Source organism: Salmo salar, chromosome 25, assembly GCF_965601325.2.
Source record: "Salmo salar chromosome 25, fSalSal1, whole genome shotgun sequence".
Taxonomy (NCBI): Eukaryota; Metazoa; Chordata; class Actinopteri; order Salmoniformes; family Salmonidae; genus Salmo; species Salmo salar.
Genome location: NC_138315.1, coordinates 11,473,706 through 11,485,230, shown reverse-complemented (window position 1 = coordinate 11,485,230; position 11,525 = coordinate 11,473,706). Strand labels below are relative to the sequence as shown.

At 44.2% G+C, this 11,525-nt stretch overlaps 1 protein-coding gene across 1 annotated transcript in view; it reads left to right on the top strand.

The window, feature by feature from the left end:
- Nucleotides 1-10,969: 10,969 nt before the first annotated feature.
- LOC106586142 (signal transducer and activator of transcription 1-alpha/beta) overlaps nt 10,970-11,525 on the top strand; it is a 62,198-nt gene continuing 61,642 nt past the window's right edge. Inside the window, exon 1 of the mRNA XM_014173036.3 lies at nt 10,970-11,292. The gene's annotated coding sequence lies outside the window, so the exon portion shown is untranslated. The remainder of the gene's footprint in view (nt 11,293-11,525) is intronic.

Genomic DNA, 11,525 nt, shown 5'->3' with positions numbered 1-11,525 from the left:
TGCTGGGGAGGTTCTCCAGGAAGTCGAGGTGGTAGGCGGAACACTGGTGGTTCATCTCAGGTGAGTAGGCACACGACTCACCCAGACCCCCCTGTTGCTCATATGTGGTTATCTATAGGATTTCCGGGGTTTTCCCCGCATTCCCAGCATAAGGCGCTAGTAGATTCAGGCGCAGCTGGGAACTTTATTGATCGGTCCTTGGCCTATAGATTAGGGATTCCTATTGTTCCCGTTGATGTTCCCTTCCTTGTACATGCCCTGGATAGTTGTCCTTTGGGGTCGGGGCTAATTAGGGAGGTCACAGCTCCCATTGCTATGGTAACGCAGGGGAGTCATGAGGAGAGAATTAGTCTCTTTCTGATCGACTCTCCTGCGTTTCCCGTTGTGTTGGGTCTTCCCTGGTTGGCTTCTCATGATCCTACTATTTCGTGTCAACAGAGGGCTCTCAAGGGATGGTCCTGTCAGTGTTCAGGGAGGTGTGTAGGTGTTTCCTTAGGTGCCACTACGGTGGAAAGTCCAAACCAGGTTTCCACCATGCACATTCCCCCCGAATATGCCGATTTGGCAATCGCCTTCTGTAAAAAGAAGGCGACTCAATTACCACCCCATCGACCGGGGGATTGTGCGATAAATCTCCGGGTGGGCGCTGCACTTCCCAGGAGTCACGTGTATCCTCTGTCACAGGAGGAGACGGCGGCTATGGAGACATATGTCACCGAATCTCTGGGACAGGGATACATTCGGCCCTCTCTAACTCGAGTTTCTTTTTTGTGAAGAAGAAAGATGGAGGTTTACGCCCGTGCATTGACTATCGGGCGTAAACCTCCATCTTCACAAAATTGGACCTCAGGAGCGCGTACAACCTGGTGCGTATCCGGGGAGGGGATGAGTGGAAGACGGCATTTAGCACCACTTCTGGGCACTATGAGTACCTCGTCATGCCGTATGGGTTAATGAATGCTCCATCTGTCTTCCAATCCTTTGTGGATGAGATCTTCAGGGACCTGCGCGGACGGGGTGTAGTGGTGTATATAGATGACATTCTAATATACTCTCCTACCCGCGCTGAGCATGTGTCCCTTGTACGCATGGTGCTTGGTCGACTGTTGGAGCATGACCTTTACGTCAAGGCGGAGAAATGTCTGTTCTTTCAACAATCCGTTTCCTTCCTAGGGTACCGTTTGTCCACGTCAGGGGTGGAGATGGAGACTGACCGCATTTCAGCCGTGCGTAATTGGCCGACTCCAACCACAGTAAAGGAGGTGCAGCGGTTTTTAGGGTTTGCCAACTTCTACCGGAGGTTTATCCGGGGTTTTGGCCAGGTGGCGGCTGGCCAAAATGACCTCCTTGCTGAAGGGGGGACCGGTGCGACTGCGGTGGTCGGCTGAGGCGGACAGGGATTTTGGTAACCTGAAGGCTCTGTTTACCACGGCTCCAGTGCTGGCGCATCCTGATCCCTCTTTAGCGTTCATAGTTGAGGTGGACACGTCCGAGGTTGGAATAGAGGCTGTGCTATCTCAGCGCTCGGGTAAGCCACCAAAACTCCGCCCCTGTGCTTTCTTTTCGAAGAAACTCAGCCCGGCGGAGCGAAACTATGATGTGGGGGATAGGGAGTTGTTGGCTGTTGTTGGGGCTCTGAAGGCGTGGAGACATTGGCTTGAGGGGGCTAGACACCCTTTCCTCATTTGGACTGACAACCGAAATCTGGAGTACATTCGGGCAGTGAGGAGACTGAACCCTCGCCAGGCAAGATGGGCCATGTTTTTCACACGCTTTGTTTTCACCCTTTCCTACAAACCAGGTTCCCAGAACGTGAAGGCAGACGCACTGTCCCGGCTGTATGATACAGTGGAGCGGTCCACGGAGCCGACTCCCATAATTCCAGCTTCTTGCCTGGTGGCACCGGTGGTATGGGAGGTGGATGCGGACATCGAACGGGCGTCACGTGCAGAACCCACTCTCCCCCAGTGTCCCGTTGGGCGCGTGTACTTTCTGTTTGATGTTCGCGTTTGTTTGATCTGTTGGGCCCACACATCACCCTCCTCTGGTCATCCTGGTATAGGTCGGACGGTGCGCTGTCTTGCGGGGAAGTACTGGTGGCCCACGTTAGCTAAGGATGTGAGGGTTTATGTCTCTTCCTGTTCGGTATACGCACAGTGCAAGGGACCTAGACATCTGCCCAGAGGGACATTACAACCCCATCCCGTTCCGCAACGACCGTGGTCACACCTATAGGTGGATTTTGTGATGGATCTTCCCCCGTAAACGGGGTAACACCACGATCCTGGTTGTTGTGGATCGGTTTTCTAAGTCCTGCCGTCCCCTTCCTTTGCCCGGTCTCCCTACGGCTCTACAGACTGCGGAGGCTCTATTCACCCATGTATTCCGGCACTATGGGGTGCCTGAGGACATAGTGTCTGATCGGGGTCCCCAATTTACGTCTAGAGTCTGGAGGGTGTTTATGGAACGCCTGGGGGTCTCGGTCAGCCTTACCTCGGGTTTTCACCCCGAGAGTAACGGGCAGGTGGAAAGAGTCAACCAAGAGGTGGGTAGGTTTCTGCGGTCCTATTGCCAGGACCGGCCAGGGGAGTGGGCGTTGTTTATCCCCTGGACGGAGATGGCCCAAAATTCCCTACGCCACTCGTCTACTAATCTTACCCCTTTTCAGTGTGTGCTAGGTTATCAGCCGGTCCTGGCATCATGGCATCAGAGCCAGATCGAGGCTCCTGCGGTGGATGAATGGTTTCGGCACTTGGAGGAGACATGGAACGCTGCCCATGTACGACTTCAACGAGCCATCAGGCGGCAAAAGGCGAGTGCCGACAGCCACCGCAGTGAGGCCCCGGTTTATGCACCGGGGGATTGGGTCTGGCTCTCGACCCGAAACCTGCCCCTTCACCTGCCCTGCCGTAAGCTGGGTCCGCGGTGTGTGGGGCCATTCAAAGTCCTGAGGAGACTGAACAAGGTTTGTTATAGGTTACAACTCCCCCCTGATTATCATATTAACCCCTCGTTCCATGTGTCTCTCCTCAGGCCGGTGGTGGCTGGTCCGCTCCAGCAGTCTGAGGTGCGGGAGGTTCCTCCGGCCCCTCTGGACATCGAGGGGGCCCCGGCGTATACAGTGCGAGCCATTATGGACTCTGGGCGAGGGGCCTTCAGTACCTCGTGGAGTGGGAGGGGTACGGTCCGGAGGAGCGAAGCTGGGTACCGGCGGATGACATCCTGGACCCATCGTTAATCCAGGAGTTTCACCGCTTCCGTCCGGATCACCCTGCTCCCTGTCCTCCGGGTCGTCCCCGAGGCCGGTGTCGGCACGCTGCTGGAGCCGCGCGTCGGGGGGGGGGGGTACTGTCACGACTTCCGCCGAAGTCGGCCCCTCTCCTTGTTCGGGCGGCGTTCGGCGGTCGACGTCACCGGCTTACTAGTCACCACCGATCTATGTTTCCCTATTCGTTTGGTTTTGTCTTAATTGTACACACCTGTTTATGATTCCCTGATTATGTTCATTATTTAACCCTCTGGCTTTCCTGTTTGTCTTGTCCGTGATTGTTTCCTGTTTTGTGGTTGTTGGAGGTGTTTCTCCCGACCATGTATTATTGCTGTGGGAGAAGTTTTATTGTGGTTTTGAGTAAACACGTTTTGTTTGCACTCATCCCTGTGTCCTGCGCCTGACTCCGCTACTTCTCTAAATTAAATCATTACAGCTACAAGCTTTGCACACCTGTATTTGAAGTTTTTCTCCCATTCTTCTCTGAAGATACTCTCAAGCTATGTCAGGTTGGGAAGCGTCGCTGCACAGCTATTTTTTTTACATTTTAGTCATTTAGCAGACGCTCTTATTCAGAGCGACTTACAGTAGTGAATGCATACATTTCATACATTTAATTTAATTTCATGCATTTTTTTTTTTGTCTCTCCAGAGATGTTCGATCGGGTTCAAGTCCGGGCTCTGGCTGGGCCACTCAAGTTCATTCAGAGACTTGTCCCGAAGCCACTCCTGCGTTGTCTTGGCTGTGTTCTTAGGGTTGCTGTCCTGTTGGAATGTGAACCGTTGCCCCAGTCTAAGGTCCTGAGTGCTCTGGAGCAGATTTTCATCACGGATCTCTCTGTACTTTGCTCTGTTCATCTTTCCCACGATCCTGACTGGTCTCCAAGTCCCTGCCGCTGAAAAATCATCCCCACAGCATGAAGCTGCCATCACCATGTTTCCCTGTAGGAATGGTGCCAGGTTTCCTCTAGAAGTGACGCTTGGCATTCAGGCCAAAGAGTTCAATCTTGGTTTAATCAGACCCGAGAATCTGATAGTCCTTTAGATGCCTTTATGCAAACTCCAAGCGGGCTGTCATGTGCCTTTTTACTGAGGAGTGGCTTCCGTCTGGCCACTCTACCATAAAGCCCTGATTGGTGGAGTGCTACAAAGATGGTTGTCCTTCTCGAAGGTTCTCACATCTCCACTGAGGTACTCTGGAGCTCTGTCAGAGTAACCATCGGGTTCTTGGTCACCTCCCCCATTGCTCAGTTTGGCTGGGCAGCCAGCTCTAGAAAGTGTCTTGGTGGTTCCAAACGTGTTACATTTAAGTATGATGGAGGCCACTGTTCTTGGGTTCCTTCAATGCTGCAGACATTTTCTGCTACCCTTCCCCAGATCTGTGGCTCGGGTTTTGAGCTGACATGCACTGTCAACTGTGGGACCTTATATAGACAGGTGTGTGCCTTTCTAAAACATGTCCAATCAATTGAATTTACCACAGGTGGACTCCAATCAAGTTGTAGAAACATCTCAAGGATGATCAATAGAAACAAGATGCACCTGAGCTCAATTTTGAGTCTCATAGCAAAAGGTCTGAATACTTATGTAAATATGATTTTTTTTTAAAGAAATTAGCAAAAATGTATACAAACCTGTTTTCACTTTGTCATTATGGTCTATTGTATGTAGATTGATGAGGGGGGGAATGATTTGATCCATTTTGGAATAAGGCAGTAACGTAACAATGTGGAAAAAGTCAAGGTCTGAATACTTTTTGAATGCACTGTATTTAACCCCTTTATTTTGGGTAGGCACAACTACCTCCATACACCCATAAATGTTTTAAATGTATACCGGTTACCAGACAAGTCCTGACACTTAGTTTGTACGGTTCGGACGCTACAGATGTTTTTGTGAGAATACCGATTTTTGGGATGTCTCATGGTCTGACAAGCACCGCAGTAGCTCAGCCACCTTCCACCGCAGATGCAGAAGGCCACCATAGGCGTATAGGGAGGATTAAGACGTAGCTCAGCAAAAAAGAGGTATTTCTATCTTAAATTTAAGATTTTGATGGGGATCTTTTTATTATGTTACTTACAGTAGATTCACACACTGGTGCGTCAATAGACTAGTGGTTAATGGCAATGTGTGCCTTGTTGCAAGTGTTGTTACCAGGTTACAGTTTATTAAGATCCACATATCATATCAACCCTGGGACTACGTGGCCCTGTGTAGTTACATGTTTGGCATTATTAACATGGTAATTCACAGATGACTTTCAGCACGTGTAATTACAAAACATATTTGTTTCATAGCGGAACAGGAAAATGTGTAATAACATGAAATAGATCATGAGTAATTATACATGTGCTTGCTGGTGTGCCCACCCTCAGACCTCAATTCACACTGGAGGGAGAGAACGTCACCATGAGCTGCTGTCACAATTTCAAAGAGATCCCATTGTGGTGTGGTACAGTTGGACAACCAGACGGCAAGAACTCATCATGGACTCACTTTACCCAACCAAACTTGGGGGAGATCCTTGGGCGGGACTTTGCTCAAAATGAATTGCAAATACTGCACAAGTGTTGAGACAGCAGATGCAGTTTTGCTTAAGATTAACCTGTTTGGGATAGGGGGCAGTATTTTCACGTCCGGATAAAAAACGTACCCGATTTAATCTGGTTACTACTCCTGCCCAGAAACTAGAATATGCATATAATTAGTAGATTTGGATAGAAAACACTCTAACGTTTGTAAACCTGTTTGAATGGTGTCTGTGAGTATAACAGAACCCATATGGCAGGCCAAAACCTGAGAAGATTCCATACAGGAAGTGCCCTGTCTGACAATTTGTTGTCCTTCGGTTGCATCTCTATCGAAAATACAGCATCTGTGCTGTAACGTGACATTTTCTAAGGCTTCCATTGGCTCTCAGAAGGCGCTAGAAAGTGGAATGGGGTGTCTGCTGTGTGTCAGCCTGGGGACAGTGACACTGGAGATGCGCGGTCACGAGACTACTCCATTTTTTTCTTTCAGCCTTTGAATGAATACAACGTCGCCCGGTTGGAATATTATTGCTATTTTATGAGAAAAATTGCATAAAAATTGATTTTAAACAGCGTTTGACATGCTTCGAAGTACGGTAATGGAATATTTTGATTTTTTTTGTCACGAAATGCGCTCGCGCGTCACCCTTCGGATAGTGACCTGAACGCACGAACAAAACGGAGCTATTTGAATATAACTATGGATTATTTGGAACCAAAACAGCATTTGTTGTTGAAGTCCTGGGAGTGCATTCTGACGAAGAACTGCAAAGGTAATCGAATTTTTCTAATAGTAATTCTGAGTTTAGGTACATATAGCCTACAGTACAAAATAAAAACTCTTATGTTTTAAAAATAATAATAATCGTATTCTGTTACCTAAGACACAATAAACACAATCAAGGGATTATTTGTCCAATAGCATATATGAAATTGATTTATTGGACTGTTAGAATGTTGATGTCCAAAAGATGCGTCATTGGCTCAAAGTAGGGTCCCTTGAGACCTGGGACTTTAGGTGTTAATTAACATGGCATAAGTCATGGCAAAATGTGTAGAATTTCTGGAAGTTTGCTTTAAAACTGCAACAAATGATCTCCACCTGTGCAAATGATTCTCTCCGCCCCATGGTAAAATGTATAGATTTGCAGAAAACTTGCTTGAAAACTGCAACATTTTCTATACGCCCCATGGCAAAATGTGTAGAATGGCAGGAAATTAACTTTAAAACATAAAATCATTGTCAATGGACAATTTAAACATCTCCACCTGTTATGAGAATTCTGTTCCCAATGTTCATAAACTGAACTTAAATTAAACTACTCAGTCTGCACCCCAGAGTTTGTAAGATTCTGGTTAAATGACACAGACGGAGGCCCAGCTTACAATAGTCAACAATGTTTATTCACGAGGGCTCTGAAATTCATACAATGTACACAGCCTTTTATACCTAACATTTGGTCATACCATATGCCATACCCCTTACAAATGCCCCTCCTCTTCTTTAACACTGTCAATGCTTATTTACAAGTCTTCTCCATCACATACATTGCTTATCATATCCTGCCCCATGTTACATAATCTACTGCAAGCCTAAAGGTTTCTCCCCTCCCTGAGTGGGGAGACCTTCCTGTTTATCAGTTTCACAGTAGTCACAAGTTGTCTGCTGTCTGTAAACAGTTTCCCTTTTCCTTGAATGTCTTACTTACATTGCTAAATCATTAAGCTTAAACTTTTACTACACACACACATTAGTACATTCATCTTATAATCACTCGGTTATACATTTTCAGGGTGAAATCATTTAGTCAAACCTTTAATCATATCATTTCCATTACACCACCTTACAAATTATTATAGTTACATTTGACTGTTTTTGGTACAGTAGGCTTGTTGTGTAAGGATCAATGATGGTAGAGACAAGAAGCAGGTACAGGGAGTGAACATTTAATGGCAATGGACATAGAACAGGACAGCTTCTGGACATGAACACATAACAACATTAATGCCGACACAGGGAACAAACGGGAGCAGACAGTTGTAGACGGGGCAATCAACAAAGGGAAGGAGTCCAGGTGAGTCCAATGAGCACTGCTGCGCGTAATGATGCTGACAGGTGTGCGTAATGAAGGGCAGCCTGGCGCCATCGAGCACCAGGGAGGGAGAGCAGGCGTGACAAGTTGTATATTTGGGAATATTTTGCTTATTGTGTTGACTCTCATCATTGACATGCATCTTTATTCCATTTATTTTCAATCACTTTGTTGCTATTTTACAAGTATATGGTGAATTTTCTAAACTCAGTACAAAACTCCAAACTGGTAACACAGCAAGTCTTATATCCAAAACCTTTTAATGTGCATTCATTTTGTTTGGAGATAAATTTCCATTTCGATCCCATGTGTAATCAAAGTGATCATTGCAGACAACTTTCACAATCGTTGATGTAAAAAATAAATGTCTTGTTCAGATATAATTAAAATGTACAGTACCAGTCAAAAGTTTGGACACTAACAGAGTAACTCATTCAAGGTTTTTTTTATTTTTTATTTTACTTTATTTTATACATTTTAGACTAATAGTGACTACATCACAACTATGAAATAACACATATGGAATCATGTAGTAACCAAAAAAGTGTTAAACAAATCAAAATAGATTTTAGATTTTTCAAAGTAGCCACCATTTGCCTTGATGACAGCTTTGCACACTCTTGGCATTCTCTCAACCAGCTTCATGAGGTAGTCACCTGGGATGCATATCAATTAACAGGTGTGCCTTGTTAAAAGTTAATTTGTGGAATTTCATTCCTTCTTAATGCATTTGAGCCAATCAGTTGTGTTGTGACAAGGTAGGGGTGGTATACAGAAGATAGCCCTATTTTGTAAAAGACCAAGTCCATATCATGGCAAGAACAGCTCAAATAAGCAAAGTGAAACAACGGTCCATCAGTACTTTAAGACATGATGGTCAGTCAATCCGGAAAATGTCAAGAACTTCTAAAGTTTCTTCAAGTGCAGTTGTAAAAACCATCTAGCGCAATGATGAAACTGGCTTTCATTAGGATCTAAACAGGGAAGGAACACCCAGAGTTACCTCTGCTGCAGAGGACAAGTTCATTAGAGTTACCAGCCTCATAAATTGCAGCCAAAATAAATGCTTCATGGAATTCAAGTAACAGACACATCTCAACATCAACAGATGAGACTGTGAATCAGGCATTCATGGTCAAATTGCTGCAAAGAAACCACCTCTAAAGGACACCAATAAGAAGAAGAGACTTGCTTGGGCCAAGAAACACGAGCAATGGACATTAGAACGGTGGAAATCTGTCCTTTGGTCTGATGAGACCAAATTTGAGATTTTTGGTTCTAACCGCCGTGTCTTTGTGAGACGCAGAGTAGGTGAACGGATGATCTCCGCATGTCTGGTTCCGACCGTGAAGCATGGAGGAGGAGGTGTGATGGTGTGGGGGTGCTTTGCTGGTGACATGGTCGGTGATTTATTTAGAATTCAAGGCACACTTAACCAGCATGGCTACCACAGCATTCTGCAGCAATACGCCATCCTATCTGGTTTGCATTTAGTGGAATTATCATTTGTTTTTCATCAGGACAATTACCCAACACACCTCCAGCCTGTGTAATGGCTATTTGACCAAGAAGGAGAGTGATGGAGTGCTGCATCAGATGACCTGGCCTCCACAATCACATGACCTTAACCCAATTGAGATGGTTTAGGATGAGTTGGACTGCATAGTGAAGGAAAAGCAGCCAACAAGTGCTCAGCATATGTGGGAACTCCTTCAAGACTGTTGGAAAAGCATTCCAGGTGAAGCTGGTTGAGAGAATGCCAAGAGTGTGCAAAGCTGTCTTCAAGGCAAAGGGTGGCTACTTTGAAGAATATAAAATATAATATATATTTTGATTTGTTTAACACTTTTTTGGTTTCTACATGATTCTATGTGTTATTTCATCGTTTTGATGTCTTAACTATTATTCTACAATATACAAAATAGTAAAAATAAAGAAAAACCCTTGAATGAGTAGGTGTGTCCAAACTTTTGAATGGTACTGTACATTTTACAGGCACAGTCTATTTTACAATAGTTATATTTGGTTTGTTTTTACTCCTGTCCTTCCTCTCACCTCAACCATCTCTTTCTTTCACAAAAGTTCTGAACCTATACGTTTTACATACACAGTATGTTTTACATTAGTAATCTTGTTGTTATTAGTTATTATTCCCAACCTTCAGCTCCATTCAACCCCTCCCATATGTCTCTTTACACCATCCATATTGGATTTCAATTTGCCATATATTTTCAAATGTGCTGTGATGTTTCACCAAAGTTCTGAACCTTTCTATTCTCATAATTTCTACAGATTGTAAATAAAAAATACAACATTTTCTTAAAAGTATTATTATATTAATAATCGATTGACTATGACTTTTCAGATCACCCCGTAGTGCTATCTGCAGAGTTGGATCCAGGTAAAGGTTGCAACTCTTCAGCCATTCCTGGACCTGTGACCAAAAACAAGCTACATATGGACAGTACCAAAACAAATAATCTATTGATTCTTTCTCTTCGCATCAAAATCTGCAGAGCTGGGAATGTTGTGTCCCCCATATATATAACACTCTATTGGTTGCAATAAATATGTAGTTGAAAAGTCGCTATTTATATAACACTCTATTGATTGCAATAAATAAGTAGTTGAAAAGTCGCTAATTATATAACACTCTATTGGTTGCAATAAATAAGTAGTTGAAAGTCGCTAATTATATAACACTCTATTGGTTGCAATAAATAAGTAGTTGAAAAGTCGCTATTTATATAACACTCTATTGGTTGCAATAAATAAGTAGTTGAAAGTCACTAATCATATAACACTCTATTGGTTGCAATAAATAAGTAGTTGAAAAGTCGCTAATTATATAACACTCTATTGGTTGCAATAAATAAGTAGTTGAAAAGTCGCTAATTATATAACACTCTATTGGTTGCAATAAATAAGTAGTTGAAAAGTCGCTAATTAGCTAAAATTGTCCGTGATAAGATTTGGACTCTCAACCTTTGGGTTGCTAGACATTTGTGTTATACAACCACCCATCCACCTGTCTTTTCGCAATCATATGAAATCGAACACATCATAAGAAACGGGTTTATATACAGAACAATACGAAATGTTCTGAGACCGGGTTGCGTGGGAAGGAGTGAAGAAAATCTGTAGGGCAGGCCTATTACGTGACGATCAACGTGAAAGTTACCATCACTGACGATCAACGTGAAAGTCTCTGGTTGGAGTTCACGAAGGCTTCAAGAGGAAACGACTGAAAAAACATTCTCATGACTGGTGTACGGTGGATATTTATGTGATAGAGCGCCGAGTCGAAAGACACAGATAGGCTTTCACAAACAATTATGTTTTGATAGTCAATGACTACAGTTTTTTTTTTAAATCCAGGTCCGCTACAGAAATAAAGGTAAGAAAAGCTAATGCTGCTGTAAAATGGGAATTACAAGAAGTCGGAAGTGATGGTAACACTGCTGATACTCGCTGTTTGTTTGTTACCTATGCATAGTACCTTTGCCCCCACCTACATGTACAGATTACCTCAACTAGCCTGTACCGGTGCCCACGTACCTGTATATAGCCTCGTTATTCTTATTGTGTTACTTTTTATTATTACTTTTTATTTTAGCCAACTTGGTAAAT